Below are 15071 nucleotides of genomic sequence, written 5' to 3'. Positions count from 1 at the left end.
TATAAAAGACAAAATACCTATTATAATCTACAGTTTATATTCTAAAAAAAAATCAACAAATGTTTAAGAATAAGAACGTATTCTGAGATTTTATTTAATTAATTTATTTATTTTTATGGTCAGCTCATCCAGTGTCTGTCTAAAGGCACCAGACATAACTCCCCTAAATGTGCCTCTTTCATCTTTGTGACAGGTCATCTTAATACTCTGTACTAAGATGATTTAATGTAGTTGTTGCACGTACGTGCAGACAGCTATTTCTAAAATGGTGACTATACTTTTCTGCTCTCCTACACTCATACTGAAAGAAATACATTATCTTGCTTAACATGTAAAACCTACAACTGTAAAATGTTTTTAAGCATGACATTAATTACATTAGCAATATTGAATTTATCTACAGATATTTTCCTTCCAAAAGCAGTATGCTGGATACAAAAAAAATATGGGAGAACTTTGTGTCGTAAATTACTTAAAACAAACAACTTTCTTTTTTCTACAGTTAAAATAACTTCTAACTCCCTCAGCTCATTAATGGTGCTATCTAGCTGAGGTACATATTCAAAAGAATATAAAAAAAAAGATTAATGATTCGTGCCTTCTACACACACTCACTCATTGCCAATAACATTTAGAACTTTGACGCTAAAGTCAATCAGTCACCATATATGTATCAATCCCTAGCCTCTCAACGAAAGACATATACAATCAATCACATAGGGATTCATTTTACACCTCATACAAAAAAAAAAAAAAAACACACACACACACATTTAACTCATATAAATATAAATCCTCCTAACAAATACTAATAACACGTGTCACAAAATCAAAGATATGACACAGAAAGTTCTAATTGTATTTGTATGGAAGATACATACCATTTCCACATTCATCATACACTATGCAGAATTCAGCATCAGTTACATACTTCTTACAATTCACTCATAGAACTAACACATAGGGTCCTTTCACACCAACGTTTTTACAACCACTACAGACTTATTCTAACCTAATTTGGGAGATGATCAGTCTCCCTCACACATACAATATTCCCTAACATTCTACAAACATTACAAATAAATTAACTTACATTTGTGAACATTCATTAACAAAATGACATTATCTTCTGTTTTCTATATAGCAATACACAGTCACTCCACCTAGCAAAGTATTCATACACATGAACACAAATTCCCGACTATATATAAATATACAAATATTCACAGAATATTAAAACTGACAGCTTAGTTAGTAATTACTTATGGACAGCAGTGCTCTGAGTAAAGCCAATAGGCACCGTACGCGCATACGTCTCCTTACCAAAACGCTTGTCTCAAGACACGAAAAACCGCCAAGCCCTGCTTGCCACGGCGATCAGGAATGTCTCAACCTGATCTTAACTCAGACCGTTATAACAGATACATATAAACACATACACTTATAGCACAAAGACGATACATACCTTTTAACTTTGTTAACAAATGGAGCTCCAAAACCTTCACCTTATTTACCTGTCAGGACTTACCTTTCCTGACACCAACCTTCTAAACTCATGAATATTATTTTACACCACAAAGGTACTTTTCCTACTAGTAGCTACATATCAGTACTGTTTCAGTTTTTTAACTTAGGCTTTCCAGGGATCTGATAACCCCAAAGCCTTCTCCTGATTGATTACCAATCCAGGAAACCAACATGCATGTTACGCAAGTTCTCCAGGGGTCTTTAAGTCCCCAAAACCTCATCCAGACAAAATTTTGCAGTCAAGGTAAACAACATGCATGTTACGCAAGTTCTCCAGGGGTCTTTAAGTCCCCAAAACCTCATCCAGACAAAATTTAGCAGTCAAGGTAAACAACATGCATGTTACGCAAGTTCTCCAGGGGTCTTTAAGTCCCCAAAACCTCATCCAGACTTAAATTCGCAGTCCAGGGAATCAACATGCATGTTACGCAAGTTCTCCAGGGGTCTTTAAGTCCCCAAAACTTCATCCTGACTAATTTTTGCAGTCCAGGTAAACAACATGCATGTTACGCAAGTTCTCCAGGGGTCTTTAAGTCCCCAAAACTTCATCCTGACTAATTTTTGCAGTCCAGGTAAACAACATGCATGTTACGCCTAGGTTTACATAGAGAGTAATTAACCCTCTACAGGGGTACCCCTTCAGAAAATAAAGAATTGAAAGAAAAGAAAAAGAAAAGAGAAAAAACAAAAAAAATTTAAAAAAATTAATAAATAAATAAATACATTTTCTACCCAGGGTATCTCATCCTGTACAATGTACTTTAAGGCACCCACAGTTGAGAAAACCCAACCTGCCATCACAAAGATCTGCCTGGTGGACAGCGATACCCCAACAACAACCACCCGCCCCTCCTAGCGCTAGCAAAACATGGCACAACACAATGCAGAACTAATAATAGGTGTCTGCTAACCTGATATACATTGCGCATAATTGTGTTGAGCTCAGTGCCTCACCAGCATGGAGTTAGGCAAGATCGGAGTTGAGGTTATGCTGTCCCCGTACGGGCCACCAAATGAAGTAGAATAGTAAAGTATCGAACCAGGCAGAACTTAAGTAATGCAGGTTTATTAACAGCTGATAACATACAGGTTTATGTTCAAAATATTACAAGATACAGATCTAATTTATACAGTTTCTTACCATGCATGCATATTAGATATAAATATTCTTATCCTCTACCCCAATTGATACAATTGTGAATTGTTCTTACCTTGAACCAGAATGGGTCTTTACTGCCAATTCTTGGGAACCTCTTACCTGATAGGGACCAGCCAATTGGCCGGTGGTCTGGTCCCCTCACAGAGTTCTGGGTTCCAGCTCGACCAAGTTCTTGAGGGAAATTCACCTGAGACCACATTCTGGAACAAGTCAAGAAGTCTTCTCTGACTCGTACGAGGAGACAAGTTATGGACAGATACTTGCCCATTGGTTCTGACCTCTATGACCCGTGCAATAGGGCAGCATACACAGAGTTCAGCCTTATGAGCTCCTATCTGACTTGTCCGAGGGGACAAGTTAGGACAGATACTTGCCCATTGGTTCTGACCTCTATGACCCGTGCAATAGGGCAGCATACATAGAGTTCAGCCTTATGAGCTCCTATCTGACTTGTCTGTCTAACAATTGCAGAGCTTGCATTTATATACCATTTCACAAGTCTTATCTCAACTATCTTTCTTACCTATGATTGGTCGCTAAGATCTACATCAAAGTAACCAACCATAAATCTGACACCTGTTCTACAACCAGACAAACTTAATTATTCCCAAAATTCCTATATGTTCATTAAAGTGATTTATAACTGTTTTTGTCCAATTAAAAACACCTGTATAGAGACAGTCTGGCACCCAGCTGTGTTATCAAACTCTCCTTATCTTGATAAGATTTAACTAGCTTTAAGGATTTGCAGATTTACAACTTTGAGACAATTAACTTTCAATAACCCCACCAGATGTTTTATATGTTTCACTATATGCATGTATTTTAACAGTTTTAATGAGGGCACAAGCAGACCTTTGTTTGACCCTGTCAAACTTAATTAATGTTCTGTACATAACTTTCCTGTATTCCACCTAATTATTTTAACCACCTGTTTTCTTATCTGTCTGAGACCATTCTACATAACTTGAATCTATTCTAATGAACTTTCATCCAGTAGACTATCTTAATACATTTTCGAGAACACCTGTTTACAAGTACTTGTCATAAAGCAGAGGTCATTTAAAGTTCAACACTTATAAATGAAGACTTTCTAAATCTATGGAAAACACAGTATACATTATTAAAAGATTAATAATTGTTGCTTTACTTATTGAATAATAATATTGATAAAACCACTACTATATAATAATATGAATAATAATAATAATAATATTTATCAATAAAATATATGCAAATCAATATATATAATATGAAACACATTGGCTAATATGAGATTCCACAACACTATCCAGGATAGATTTGGGACTAGGCAATGCTGCAGCTAGTTATAGCTAGTTATGGTTAAAAGACCAGTTTGGAGGCTTACCCCATTCTGGCTTTTTCTGTTTCCAGAACCAGACCCAATGCGAGACATGCTAAAATATTTTTTGCAAGACAATGTAAATACAGCCAAACTTGGAGTTGTGTGGGATGCAGCAAAAGCCTTTATGAGAGGGCAATTTATAAAATTAATAAACCATATTAAAACGGACACAAAGGCATGGGAAACAACAGTGTGAGGATTGGTCACAGAGACAGAGGATAAATACATCACTAATCCTACAGAGGATACAAAAAGGGCCTGGTTAGGAGCACAATCCATGTCTGGACAACTGGCATTGCAGCTGGCTGAGAATAAATGTTTTTTCCTACAACAGTCGCATTTTGAGGAGGGAGAGGCGACTGGGCACATGCTAGCGGTAATGGAGTGTGCACAGAGGTCCTCATCCCTCATGTCGGCTATCTCAGGGTACTACACGGTCCCAGACCTCAGAAATTGTACAGGTCTTTAGAGCCTTCTATACAGATCTATACAACTCCAAGGTAGGGCCCACTGACATGGAAATAGATGAATTCCTAGAGGAATGTGAACTTCCCAGCTTGTCAGACGGGATGTTGCTATGCTCAATGCACCATTGACGGAAGAAGAACTGGCTACAGTCTTATCACAATCACAAACAATAAATCGCCAGGTATGGATGGCCTTCCATCTGAAGTTTACAAACGTTACTCAGGCACACAAGTTCCTATGCTATTGAAGGTCTATAATGAGGCGTTTAAAAGGGGTCTCTGCTAGACTCCAAGAACGAGGCAATTATTATTGTCCTGCTGAAGCCAGGCTTTTTTTGAACCTGCAACTCCGTAGACAACACTGGCAACAGAGCAATCTTCTCACTGGATGCAGCTAAGGCCTTCGACAGTGTTGAATGGCCTTACCTGTGGAAGGTACTGAAGAGTATGGGACTAGGGGATAACTTTATTCAATGGGTTAGACTTCTGTATGCTGAGCCCTCAGCCAGGATCAGAATCAATGGAGAATTATCAGAGTCCTTTCCACTGTTCAGGGGCACTAGGCAGGGGTGTTCTTTGTCACCCCTGCTGTTTGCTCTGGAACCCCTAGCGGCAAGAATACGGGAAAAAACTAACATCATAGGGTTCCAGCGGAGCACGGGCACTGACATTGTGTCAATGTATGCCAATGACACTCTACTTTATCTAGGGGACACCCAGAATACTTTACAGGCCGTTATGACCCTTATTAGAGCCTTTGGGGAGTTATCCGGCTTCTCCATTAACTGGAGTAAGTCGGTGCTGCTGCCACAGGATCCCCTGGATGCCCCCCTGCCTGCCTGTGTGGAGATGAACCAAATAGTAATTTTGTTTCGCTATCTGGACATTCAGGTGACTCCAGACCCATCCCAATACATTACCTTAAACTTAGTTCCTCTTCTAAATAAGTTTAGTGAAAAATGCACTGCCTGGTGTAAACGACCTTTATCAGTGGTTGGGAGAGTAAATCGCATTAAAATGGTCTGGGCACCACAACTGCTATATGTATTTAACAATTCCCCAGTATGGATTCCCCCGAGATGGTTCGATAGAATAGAATCCCAATTTAGAATCCTAAATGCTAGGATAAGGTTATCGACACTACAGTACAATAAAGAGGAGGGGGGGGGCTAGTGGTCCCTCATCCCAGGGCTTACTACCTGGCATCCCAGCTGCAACAGCTGGGGGGCTGGGGAACGATAGAGCTAGCAGACCCTATCCGTAGGCTTTTAGACATACCAGGTTAGATCGTGTCTGCACTTACTTGGCTAGAGGCGGGATACATGCACTTAGATCCTGGGGCCCCCACGGTGAAACTACTGAATACACTATGGTCCTCTGTTAGAAAGTTGCTGGGTATACAGGGCTACTTGACCCACACACCCCTGTGGCGTAATAGACAATATAAAGAAATATTGAAACTTAGAGGATCTAAAAACTGGAAAGAGGCAGGCATAAAATATGTTTCCCAGCTCTATAACGGCCATACCTTTAAATCATTCATGGAGATTCAGGGGGAGTTTGAGATTCCACGCACTAATTTTTACAAATACCTACAGTTACATCACGCCATACAAACTCAGGCAAGAACCACTAAGCTCCAGCAGATTGACCACATGCTAATACAAAGCATACTCATGGAAAATGACAAAAAAGGTATGATATCCAGGTGCTATAGTATTCTCCTCAACCAACTGCAGGACTCCTCCAGGCTGCCCCACAGAAATGGTTGGGAGAGTGATGTGGGAACTATTGATGGAGAGACCTGGGATCTATGCCTCTCTGCCGCCCCCTGGTCTCAGTATCAGCGTCACAGAGGCTATCCCATTTACACCTATTGCATAGAGCATACAGGACTCCTTTGCAACTTCATAAATGGGGACTCAGAGATTCCCCCCTTTGTCCAAAATGTGAACGTGACAACGGTGATCTCCTCCATATGCTCTGGAAATGCCCCAAACTCTTCAGATACTGGAGGGAGGTCATAGATACAGTATCTAAGGTATATATGAGACCTGTACCACATGACCCAGTTATATGTTTTTTAGGAGCATTGAATGAGGAAACACTGGATCTGTCATCCTGCGTTTATTGTATGTGGCCCGTAAGCTAATCGCCCAACTGTGGATCACTCCGACTATTGATTAGAGAAAAACTAAAATACCAACACAGGAATGTTCCACACAAATTCTACTCAATGTGGCAGGCGTGGCTGGAGGTTCCGGGCCTAGCCCCCACCAACTGATCCAAGACAGGCTCTTGATGGGGTAGATACAAGGTGAATGGTAACCTGGTGATTATCAAACATTGGGGTTATAAAAGATACAAGACGATACTATCGATGCTGGTGGGTTAAGGTGTTATAATTGAATCGTATTAACTAAATATACTGTAGTGTTATGAAGGTTTATAAGAACTACACTGGTTGATTTTTGTGTACTTTTTTCTTTTTCTCTTTGTTCTTTCTCATGTTTTATCAATATGACTCAATACTGATAATGAAAAACGATGTGAGTTCTGCACAGTTATGTATATTGCAACGTCTTATGCTGTAGGTTCAATTTTTTTTTTTTACATACTTGAACACTAACTGACTTAAATTGTGTACTGTGCAACCATAACCATTGAGGTACTCTTGATGAAAGAAAGAAATGGCTTTGCTGTAAAATATTACAATTATATGTACCTGTCAAACAGGTACTGAAAAATTGGTCTTTGGGTGTTAATTGTGCCCATAAAACCTATACCAAAAACATTCATAACAGTGGTCAAGGAGGGTTGCCAACCAGTAGTCATCCTTCTCCTTTATGCCGCGTATTCTTGGGTCCTTTCGCAGGCTTTGAAGCATGAAGTTGCCCATGTGCTTCAAATTTGCTGAGGCTTCAGAGGCAGACTCATCGGGCTCACTCAGAATGATGGCATCTGGAACTTCCTCCTCCCAGCCACGTACTACTCCCAAGGGTCCTGGGGTTGGAAAGCCATCGCTTACAGATTGACGCATGTCTTCCTCTTCTTCGAAGCCTATGAAAGTGCCAGAATCCTCCTCCTAATCCTCCTCCCCTCTCTCCTCTTGTGTGTTCTGTGACATAGGAATGATGGTGTCTGGATAAAGTGGGCTTTGAGAGGAAAGGAAGTCCTCCTCTTCCTCCTACTGCTCTGTCTCCAGTGCCCTGTCCATAATGCCACGCAGAGTCTGCTCCAGCAGGAAAACAACAGGGATTGTGTCACTAATGCATTCACTATCACTGATCACCATCCTTGTGGCCTCCTCAAATGGTGACAATACAGTGCATGAATCCTTAATGATCAGCCATTGATGTGGGGAAAAAAAGTCGAGACGGCCTGTGCCTGTCGTCGTGCCGTACTGGCACAGGTACTCGTTGAAGGCCCTCTGCTGCATGTATAGTCGCTAAGGCATTCCCAAAGTTGAGTTCCACCTGGTGGGCATGTTACAAATCAGGTGGTATAGGGGCAGGTGGAATTCCCGCTGAATGTCAGCCAATCAAGCACTGCCTGTGTGTGACCGCCTGAAATGTCTACAGACTCTTCTGGCCTGCTTTAGTACATCTTGCAACCCTGGGTACGTACTTAGGAAACTCTGCCACCAAATTGAGGACATGTGCCAGGCATGGCACATGTGTCAACTTTCCCTGTCTAAGGGCTGACAGGAGGTTTGAGTCATTATCGCACACCACCATTCCTGGCTCCAGCTGGCGTGGTGTGAACCACTTCTGGGCCTGTCCCTGCAGAGCTGCAAGAATCTCTGCTCCGGTGTGGTTCCTGTCCCCTAAACACACCAGCTGAAGCACTGCATGGCACTTTATAGCCTATCTCTGGGAATAGCCCATTGAACGCTTAGGGGGTACCTGATGTTCATAGGACAATTCTGCAGAGGAGGGCATGGAGGTGGCGGAGGAGGAGGGGGTAGAGCTCACAGGTCTGGCATCATCACCACCAGCTGTATGGAGACGTGGGGGCACAACAACTGCAGCACCGAGCCCTGTCCTGCATCCTTTCGAGTTGCAAGCAGCGTTACCCAGTGTGCTGTGAACCAAACATATCGTCCCTGCCCATGCTTGCTGGACCACGTGTCAGCAGTAAGGTGGATTTTATGGCTGACTGCCCTGCCCAACGATGCCAGAACATTCCCTTTCACGTGATGGTAGAGAGATGGAACAGCCTTACGTGAAAAATAGTAGCGATGGGAACCTGCTATTGTGGTACAGCACATTGTGTGAATTCACGGAAGGGGGCAGAATCCACCAGGCTGAAAGGCAGAATTGGACAGCCAACAGCTTTGACAAGCTTGCATTCAGACGCTGGGCATGTGGGTGGCAGGGACTGTATTTTTTTTCCCTGCTGCAGCAGATGGGGTAGAGTAATTTGCCGGCTACAGTCTACAGCTGGTGGTGTGCTGCTGACAGATGTGCTGCTAGGACCTGGGACACCCTGTGCTATATCATCATCCCTGTCAGTGGAGGCTGCTGAGAGGTAATGACTCGGTATCGCAGGGGCAGACTGAAGTAAGTAAGGAGGAGAAGGAAGAGGAGGGACAGATTTGTGTGGCTTTTAGGTGCTCTTGCCAATGGGCTGAGTGGTTGGACGTTAAATGCCTTGTTAAGCATGTGGTACCCAAATGGTTGGTGTTTTGCCATGTTTGATGTGCCTGAGACACAGTTTGCAGATAGCAACAGTGCGATCTGCTGCAGATGTGCTGAAAAAGGGCCAGACAGCTGAGCTTTGGGGAGTGGGCTGGGAGATAGCTGCAGTAAGTGATGGAATATGGTGGCTGCTCTCTACTCTCTTGATGTCGGCCTCCTTGGGGTTGTGCCGCCTCACCTTCAGTTTCCTCCTCTGCTCTATCTGACACCCACACCAAGTCGCATCAGTGACCTCATCATCATCATCATCATCTCCATCTCCTCCATCTTCATCATTACCACTGGAGACAACTTGGCAATACGCTGCGGCTTGGGGAACATGAATGCCAATTTGTCTATCAGTGTTCCTCCCTCTCTCTAGACTCATGTTCCTGTCATCCTCAACCTCAGAACCAGCATCTGAATCCAGTAATGGCTGGGCATCATCAAGGGGTAAGTGGCTCATGCTGTGGTCAAATAACTCAGCTGACTCCTCAATGGCTGATGTGGACAAGGAGGCAGGTTTATCCACTTTGGCAACTGCAGGGGACTTCACACTTGTCTCTGCTTGCGTGACAGAGGATGAGGAGGATGAGAAAGGTTTAGTAAGACAGTTCACCACCTCCTCTGCATGCTGTGGCTGGATAGCACAGGCAAACTCACTAAACAGAGGAAATAATGCCCTGCCTAAGGACTGACCAAACGTCCACTTTTGCCTGTGGACACATTTGTTGCTGGCCCCCTTACAGTGCCAAGGGAACATCTGCCTCTCATTATATAAGCGGTGCTTATAAGCAAATGTAAAGAATAAGTTGAAATCTGTACGTAGATGCACTTTAATCAATGTAAAGAGGTGTTTGGTGCACTTTAATTTGAGTACTCACACTACACAGACACACTCCACGGATACACTATAATATACTGCAATATAATGCGCCAAATGAACAGTGACGCACAGAACTATATGGTGTTAAACTGGCAGTAATGCACACAAAACTATATGGCGTTAAACTGGCAGTAATGCACACAGAACTATATGGCATTAAACTGGCAGTAACGCACGCAAAACTATATGGCGTTAAACTGGCAGTAACGCACGCAAAACTATATGGCGTTAAACTGGCAGTAACACACGCAAAACTATATGGCGTTAAACTGGCAGTAACGTACACAGAACTATATGGTGTTAAACTGGCAGTAACGCACGCTAAACTATTTGGCATTAAACTGGCAGTAATGCACACAGAAGTAAATGGTGTTAAACTGGCAGTAATGCACACAGAAGTAAATGGCGTTAAACTGGCAGTAACGCACACAGAAGTAAATGGAGTTAAACTCGCAGTAATGCAATCAAATAGACAGTGTTTAACCGTCACGACACTGATGCTATCTGAACTGTCCCTACTCTAGTTATACACTAATGTTAAGATTATTGACACTCTCTCACTACACTACACTGAAACTATATGAGCTGTCTCTACTCTACACTAATGTATGTATGAATGACACGGTCTCACTACACTACAGTGAAACTATCTGAGCTGTCCCTACTCTAGCTGCACACTATGCAAAGCTGAATAATGGTCCCCCTCACTACACTCACACCAGGGCCGATCCTGGCCGGAGTGCACGGGGTGCAGTGCACCCGGGCGCCACAGAGGTGGGGGCGCTGAAGTGCCAGAGTGCAGGGGGGGTTTGTCCTGGGGGGTCTGTACTAATGGATGGGGGGAGTTTGTCCTGGGGGTCTGTATTAATGGAGGGGGGGTGGTTTGTCCTGGGGGGGTCTGTACTAATGGAGGGGGGGTGGTTTGTCCTGGGGGGTCTGTACTAATGGAGGGGGGTGTTTTCTTCTGGGGGGGTCTGTACTAATGAAGAGGGGGTGGTTTGTCCTAGAGGGTCTGTGCTAATGTAGGGGGGTGGTTTGTCCAGGGGGGTCTATACTAATGGAAGGGGGGGAGGCTTGTCCTGGGGGGTCTGTACTAATGGAGGGGGGTGGTTTGTCCTGGGGGGTCTGTACTAATGGAGAGGGGTGGTTTGTCCGGGGGGGTCTGTACTAATGGGGGGGTGGTTTGTTCTGGGGGGGTCTGTACTAATGTAGGGGGGTGGTTTGTCCTGGGGGGGTCTGTACTAATGGAGGGGGGTGGTTTGTCCTGGGGGGTCTGTACTAATGGAGGGGGTGGTTTGTTCTGGGGGTTTGTACTAATGAAGGGGGGTGGTTTGTCTTGGGGGGGTCTGTACTAATGGAAGGGGGGGTGGTTTGTCCAGGGGGGTCTGTACTAATGGAGGGGGGGTGGTTTGTCCTGGGGGGGTCTGTACTAATGGAGGGGGGTGGTTTGTCCTGGGGGGGTCTGTACTAATGGAGGGGGGTGGTTTGTCCAGGGGGGGGTCTGTACTAATGGAGGAAGGGTGGTTTGTCCTGGGGGGGTCTGTACTAATGGAGGGGGGTGGTTTGTCCAGGGGGGTCTGTACTAATGGAGGGGGGTGGTTTGTCCTGGGGGGTCTGTACTAATGGAGGGGGGTGGTTTGTCCGGGGGGTCTGTACTAATAGAGGGTGGTGGTTTGTTCTGGGGGGTCTGTACTAATGGAGGGGGGTGGTTTGTTTTGGGGGGGTCTGTACTAATGGAGGGGGTGGTTTGTTCAGAGGGGGGTCTGTACTAATGGAGGGGGGGTGGTTCTGTACTAATGTAGGGGGGTTGGTTTGTCCTGAGGGGGGTGTTTTGTCCTGGGGGGTGTATACTGATGGGGGGTCTGTACTGAGGGAGGGGTTAATACTTAGTGGGGGGTCTGCACTGACGGAGGGGGGGGTCTATACTTAGTGGAGGGGGGTCTGTACTGAGGGGCGACTAAAGTTGGTGGAGGGGGGTGATACCATGTTTTACCGCACTGGGTGACACCCATCTCCCTCTCCCTCTCCTCTTCGCGCGTGCTGCTGTACTAGTGAGCGGCTCACTATGTTTCTCCCCCCGCCTTCATATCGGCCAAGGAAGAAAAAGAAAGGAGCAAAGAAGAGGATTGTGGGACATGTAGTCCCGAGGCAGCTCAACTGTAACACGGAAACTGCAGCCCACACAGCATGCTCAGCTGAATGGGAGAGAGAGAGAGCCAGGAGCCCGGGAAAGCTTTCAGGGAAGTACACCCAGGACTCCAGAGGCGGAGGACAGTGCTGAGGGAACACCATCAGAGAAAGAACCCCCCTGCCCTGCGCCACCAGAGGGAAAGCCACACAGCCTAGCGCCATCCCTGGTGGAGAAAGGAATGGAGTCATTGCCAGAATACAGATCTGGGTGCTACCCAGCGGAGTCGCCACAGGCAATTCAGAGTAAGCAGACTCCTGATCAGAGGAACCATTGTTGCTGTATCGCTGGGTCAGGTGAGAGGGCCGATCGGCCATTATCTACTAACGTCCATGGGGACTGCAGTCTCTGACCATCTCTTGTAACATGTCTGCAGTCGCTGACCATCTCTTGTATTATGTCTGCAGTCTCTAACCATCTCCTGTTTTATGTCTGCAGTCTCTGACCATCTCTTGTATCATGTCTGCAGTCTCTGACCATCTCCTGTACTATGTCTGCAGTCTCTGACCATCTCCTGTACTAAGTCTGCAGTCTCTGACCATCTCCTGTACTAAGTCTGCAGTCTCTGACCATCTCCTGTATCATATCTCCAGTCTCTGACCTTCTCCTGTACTATGTCCGCATTCTCTGACCATCTCCTGTACTATGTCTGCAGTCTCTGACCATCTCTTGTAACATGTCTGCAGTCTCTGACCATCTCTTGTAACATGTCTGCAGTCTCTGATCATCTCTTGTATTATGTCTGCAGTCTCTGACCATCTCCTGTAGTATGTCTGCAGTCTCTGACCATCTCCTGTACCATGTCTGCAGTCTCTGACCATCTCTTGTAACATGTCTGCAGTCTCTGACCGTCTCCTGTACTATGTCTGCAGTCTCTAACCATCTCCTGTTTTATGTCTGCAGTCTCTGACCATCTCTTGTATCATGTCTGCAGTCTCTGACCGTCTCCTGTACTATGTCTGCAGTCTCTGACCATCTCCTGTACTGAGTCTGCAGTCTGACCATCTCCTGTATCATATCTCCAGTCTCTGACCTTCTCTTGTACTATGTCCGCATTCTCTGACCATCTCCTGTACTATGTCTGCAGTCTCTGACCATCTCTTGTAACATGTCTGCAGTCTCTGACCATCTCTTGTAATATGTCTGCAGTCTCTGACCATCTCCTGTAGTATGTCTGCAGTCTCGGACCATCTCCTGTAGTATGTCTGCAGTCTCTGACCATCTCCTGTACCATGTCTGCAGTCTGACCATCTCTTGTAACATGTCTGCAGTCTCTGACCATCTTCTGTATTATGTCTGCAGTCTCTGACCATCTCCTGTACTATGATTGCAGTCTCTGACCGTCTCCTGTATCATGTGTACAATCTCTGACCATCTCCTGTACTATGTCTAGGGGCTCTTTCTAACAGACTCTCTAACAGAAGCCCTCTCTGTGTGCATCAGAGAGACTCCCCTCCAGGTATCATTAGTGTATGCTCTTCCTGTATTTTCTTTATTGTTAAAAGATCATAGGAGGATCTTAGGGTAACGAAGACTTCTTAGGGGAGCATCTCTGTGTTTGAGTCGTTGCCATAGTAACATTTGTAAAGGGGAGGAGTTGGTAAGATGACAACGCCCACGTGGGGGCACCAGAAATATTTCTGCACCCAGGCGTCTGTGACCCTAGGATTAGCCCTGACTCACACTATCCCTAGACTGACACTAAACTAATATTCTACACTGACAATTGAAGCAAAATAGCACAGTATAGCACACAAACTAATAGCACTCAACAGAGCCCTGTTCGATCTCTCTCCACGCCAAAATCACACTGAAAATGGCTGCCATTGAAAGAATACTTTTATACTGTGAGGCGGGAATGAGCCATGATTGGATAAAGTCATGATGACAGTGTCCAATCATGACTCTGACAGTGCTCAGTGCCCTGATTGGCTGAAGCTTTCACTGCTTCAGCCAATCAGAACTTGCAATGCACTGTTCAGCGTCGCAATGCATTGTGGTCAGTTCGGGGGACCAAACAAACGGTCGCACGTCCTGTTTGTTCGGCTGTTTACCGAACGCCCGAACAACGAAAGTTCAGCTCGAACTTATGCTCGGGCCGAACCGTTCGCCCATCCCTACTCCAGGAACTAATTAGATCTGAAGAAAAAACGGAAGCTTTGAAACGCGTCATCTGACATGTCCCAAAGTCACTTCTGGTTTCTGGACCTTCCCTAATGTGTTCCACGCTGGTTTGTACGCCGCAAAGCAGAAACCAGGCCGGCTCTATCCATCTCCTTGTTGTCACATCACTGCAGCCCGCTGGGACACCCCTCTGGATACAGTCCCTGGACTCCCCCTGTGGCCACAGACATCTTTTGCACTTGTATGCCTGTTTCTCACAGACATTATGTGATTAGCCAATTTGCTGATAATTTAATAAATTACTTTTTTATATATACTGCATTTAGTTTGGCACACCTTGTTCTTTTTACTACAGTTCTTGACTGAAGGTGAGTATTGCTACAAAATAATTTTATTTTGTCTTTTAATGGGCTGTTTTTTTTTTTTTTTATTAAAGTTTTGCTTTAAGACTAAAATATCCCAGTTCAAAGGCAGTGCCATTATTCCCAGTAAAGATGTATATGTTGAACTGCTTTGCATTAGAACAATTATACATTTTAGGAGGCAGAGAATGAAAGCTTCCATCTAAGGTTTTTCTCAGAGGAAAATGCAGTTCATGAGTCTGGTGTGGGTTAGCTTTCCCATGGACTGATTAAAACTGAACTTCAAGCAGATAATACAAATGTAATCTAGTTA

General features: G+C 44.6%; 1 protein-coding gene across 1 annotated transcript in view; it reads right to left on the bottom strand.

Annotated features, from left to right (window-relative positions):
• Nucleotides 1–15071, bottom strand: part of ENOSF1 (enolase superfamily member 1) — a 95202-nt gene that overhangs the window by 53990 nt on the left and 26141 nt on the right. The gene's annotated exons all lie outside the window — the stretch shown is intronic.

The sequence above is a fragment of the Aquarana catesbeiana genome, linkage group LG05, assembly GCF_042186555.1.
Source record: "Aquarana catesbeiana isolate 2022-GZ linkage group LG05, ASM4218655v1, whole genome shotgun sequence".
Taxonomy (NCBI): Eukaryota; Metazoa; Chordata; class Amphibia; order Anura; family Ranidae; genus Aquarana; species Aquarana catesbeiana.
The sequence above is the reverse complement of the archived record's forward strand: the minus strand, read 5'-3'. Positions and strand labels throughout refer to the sequence as shown.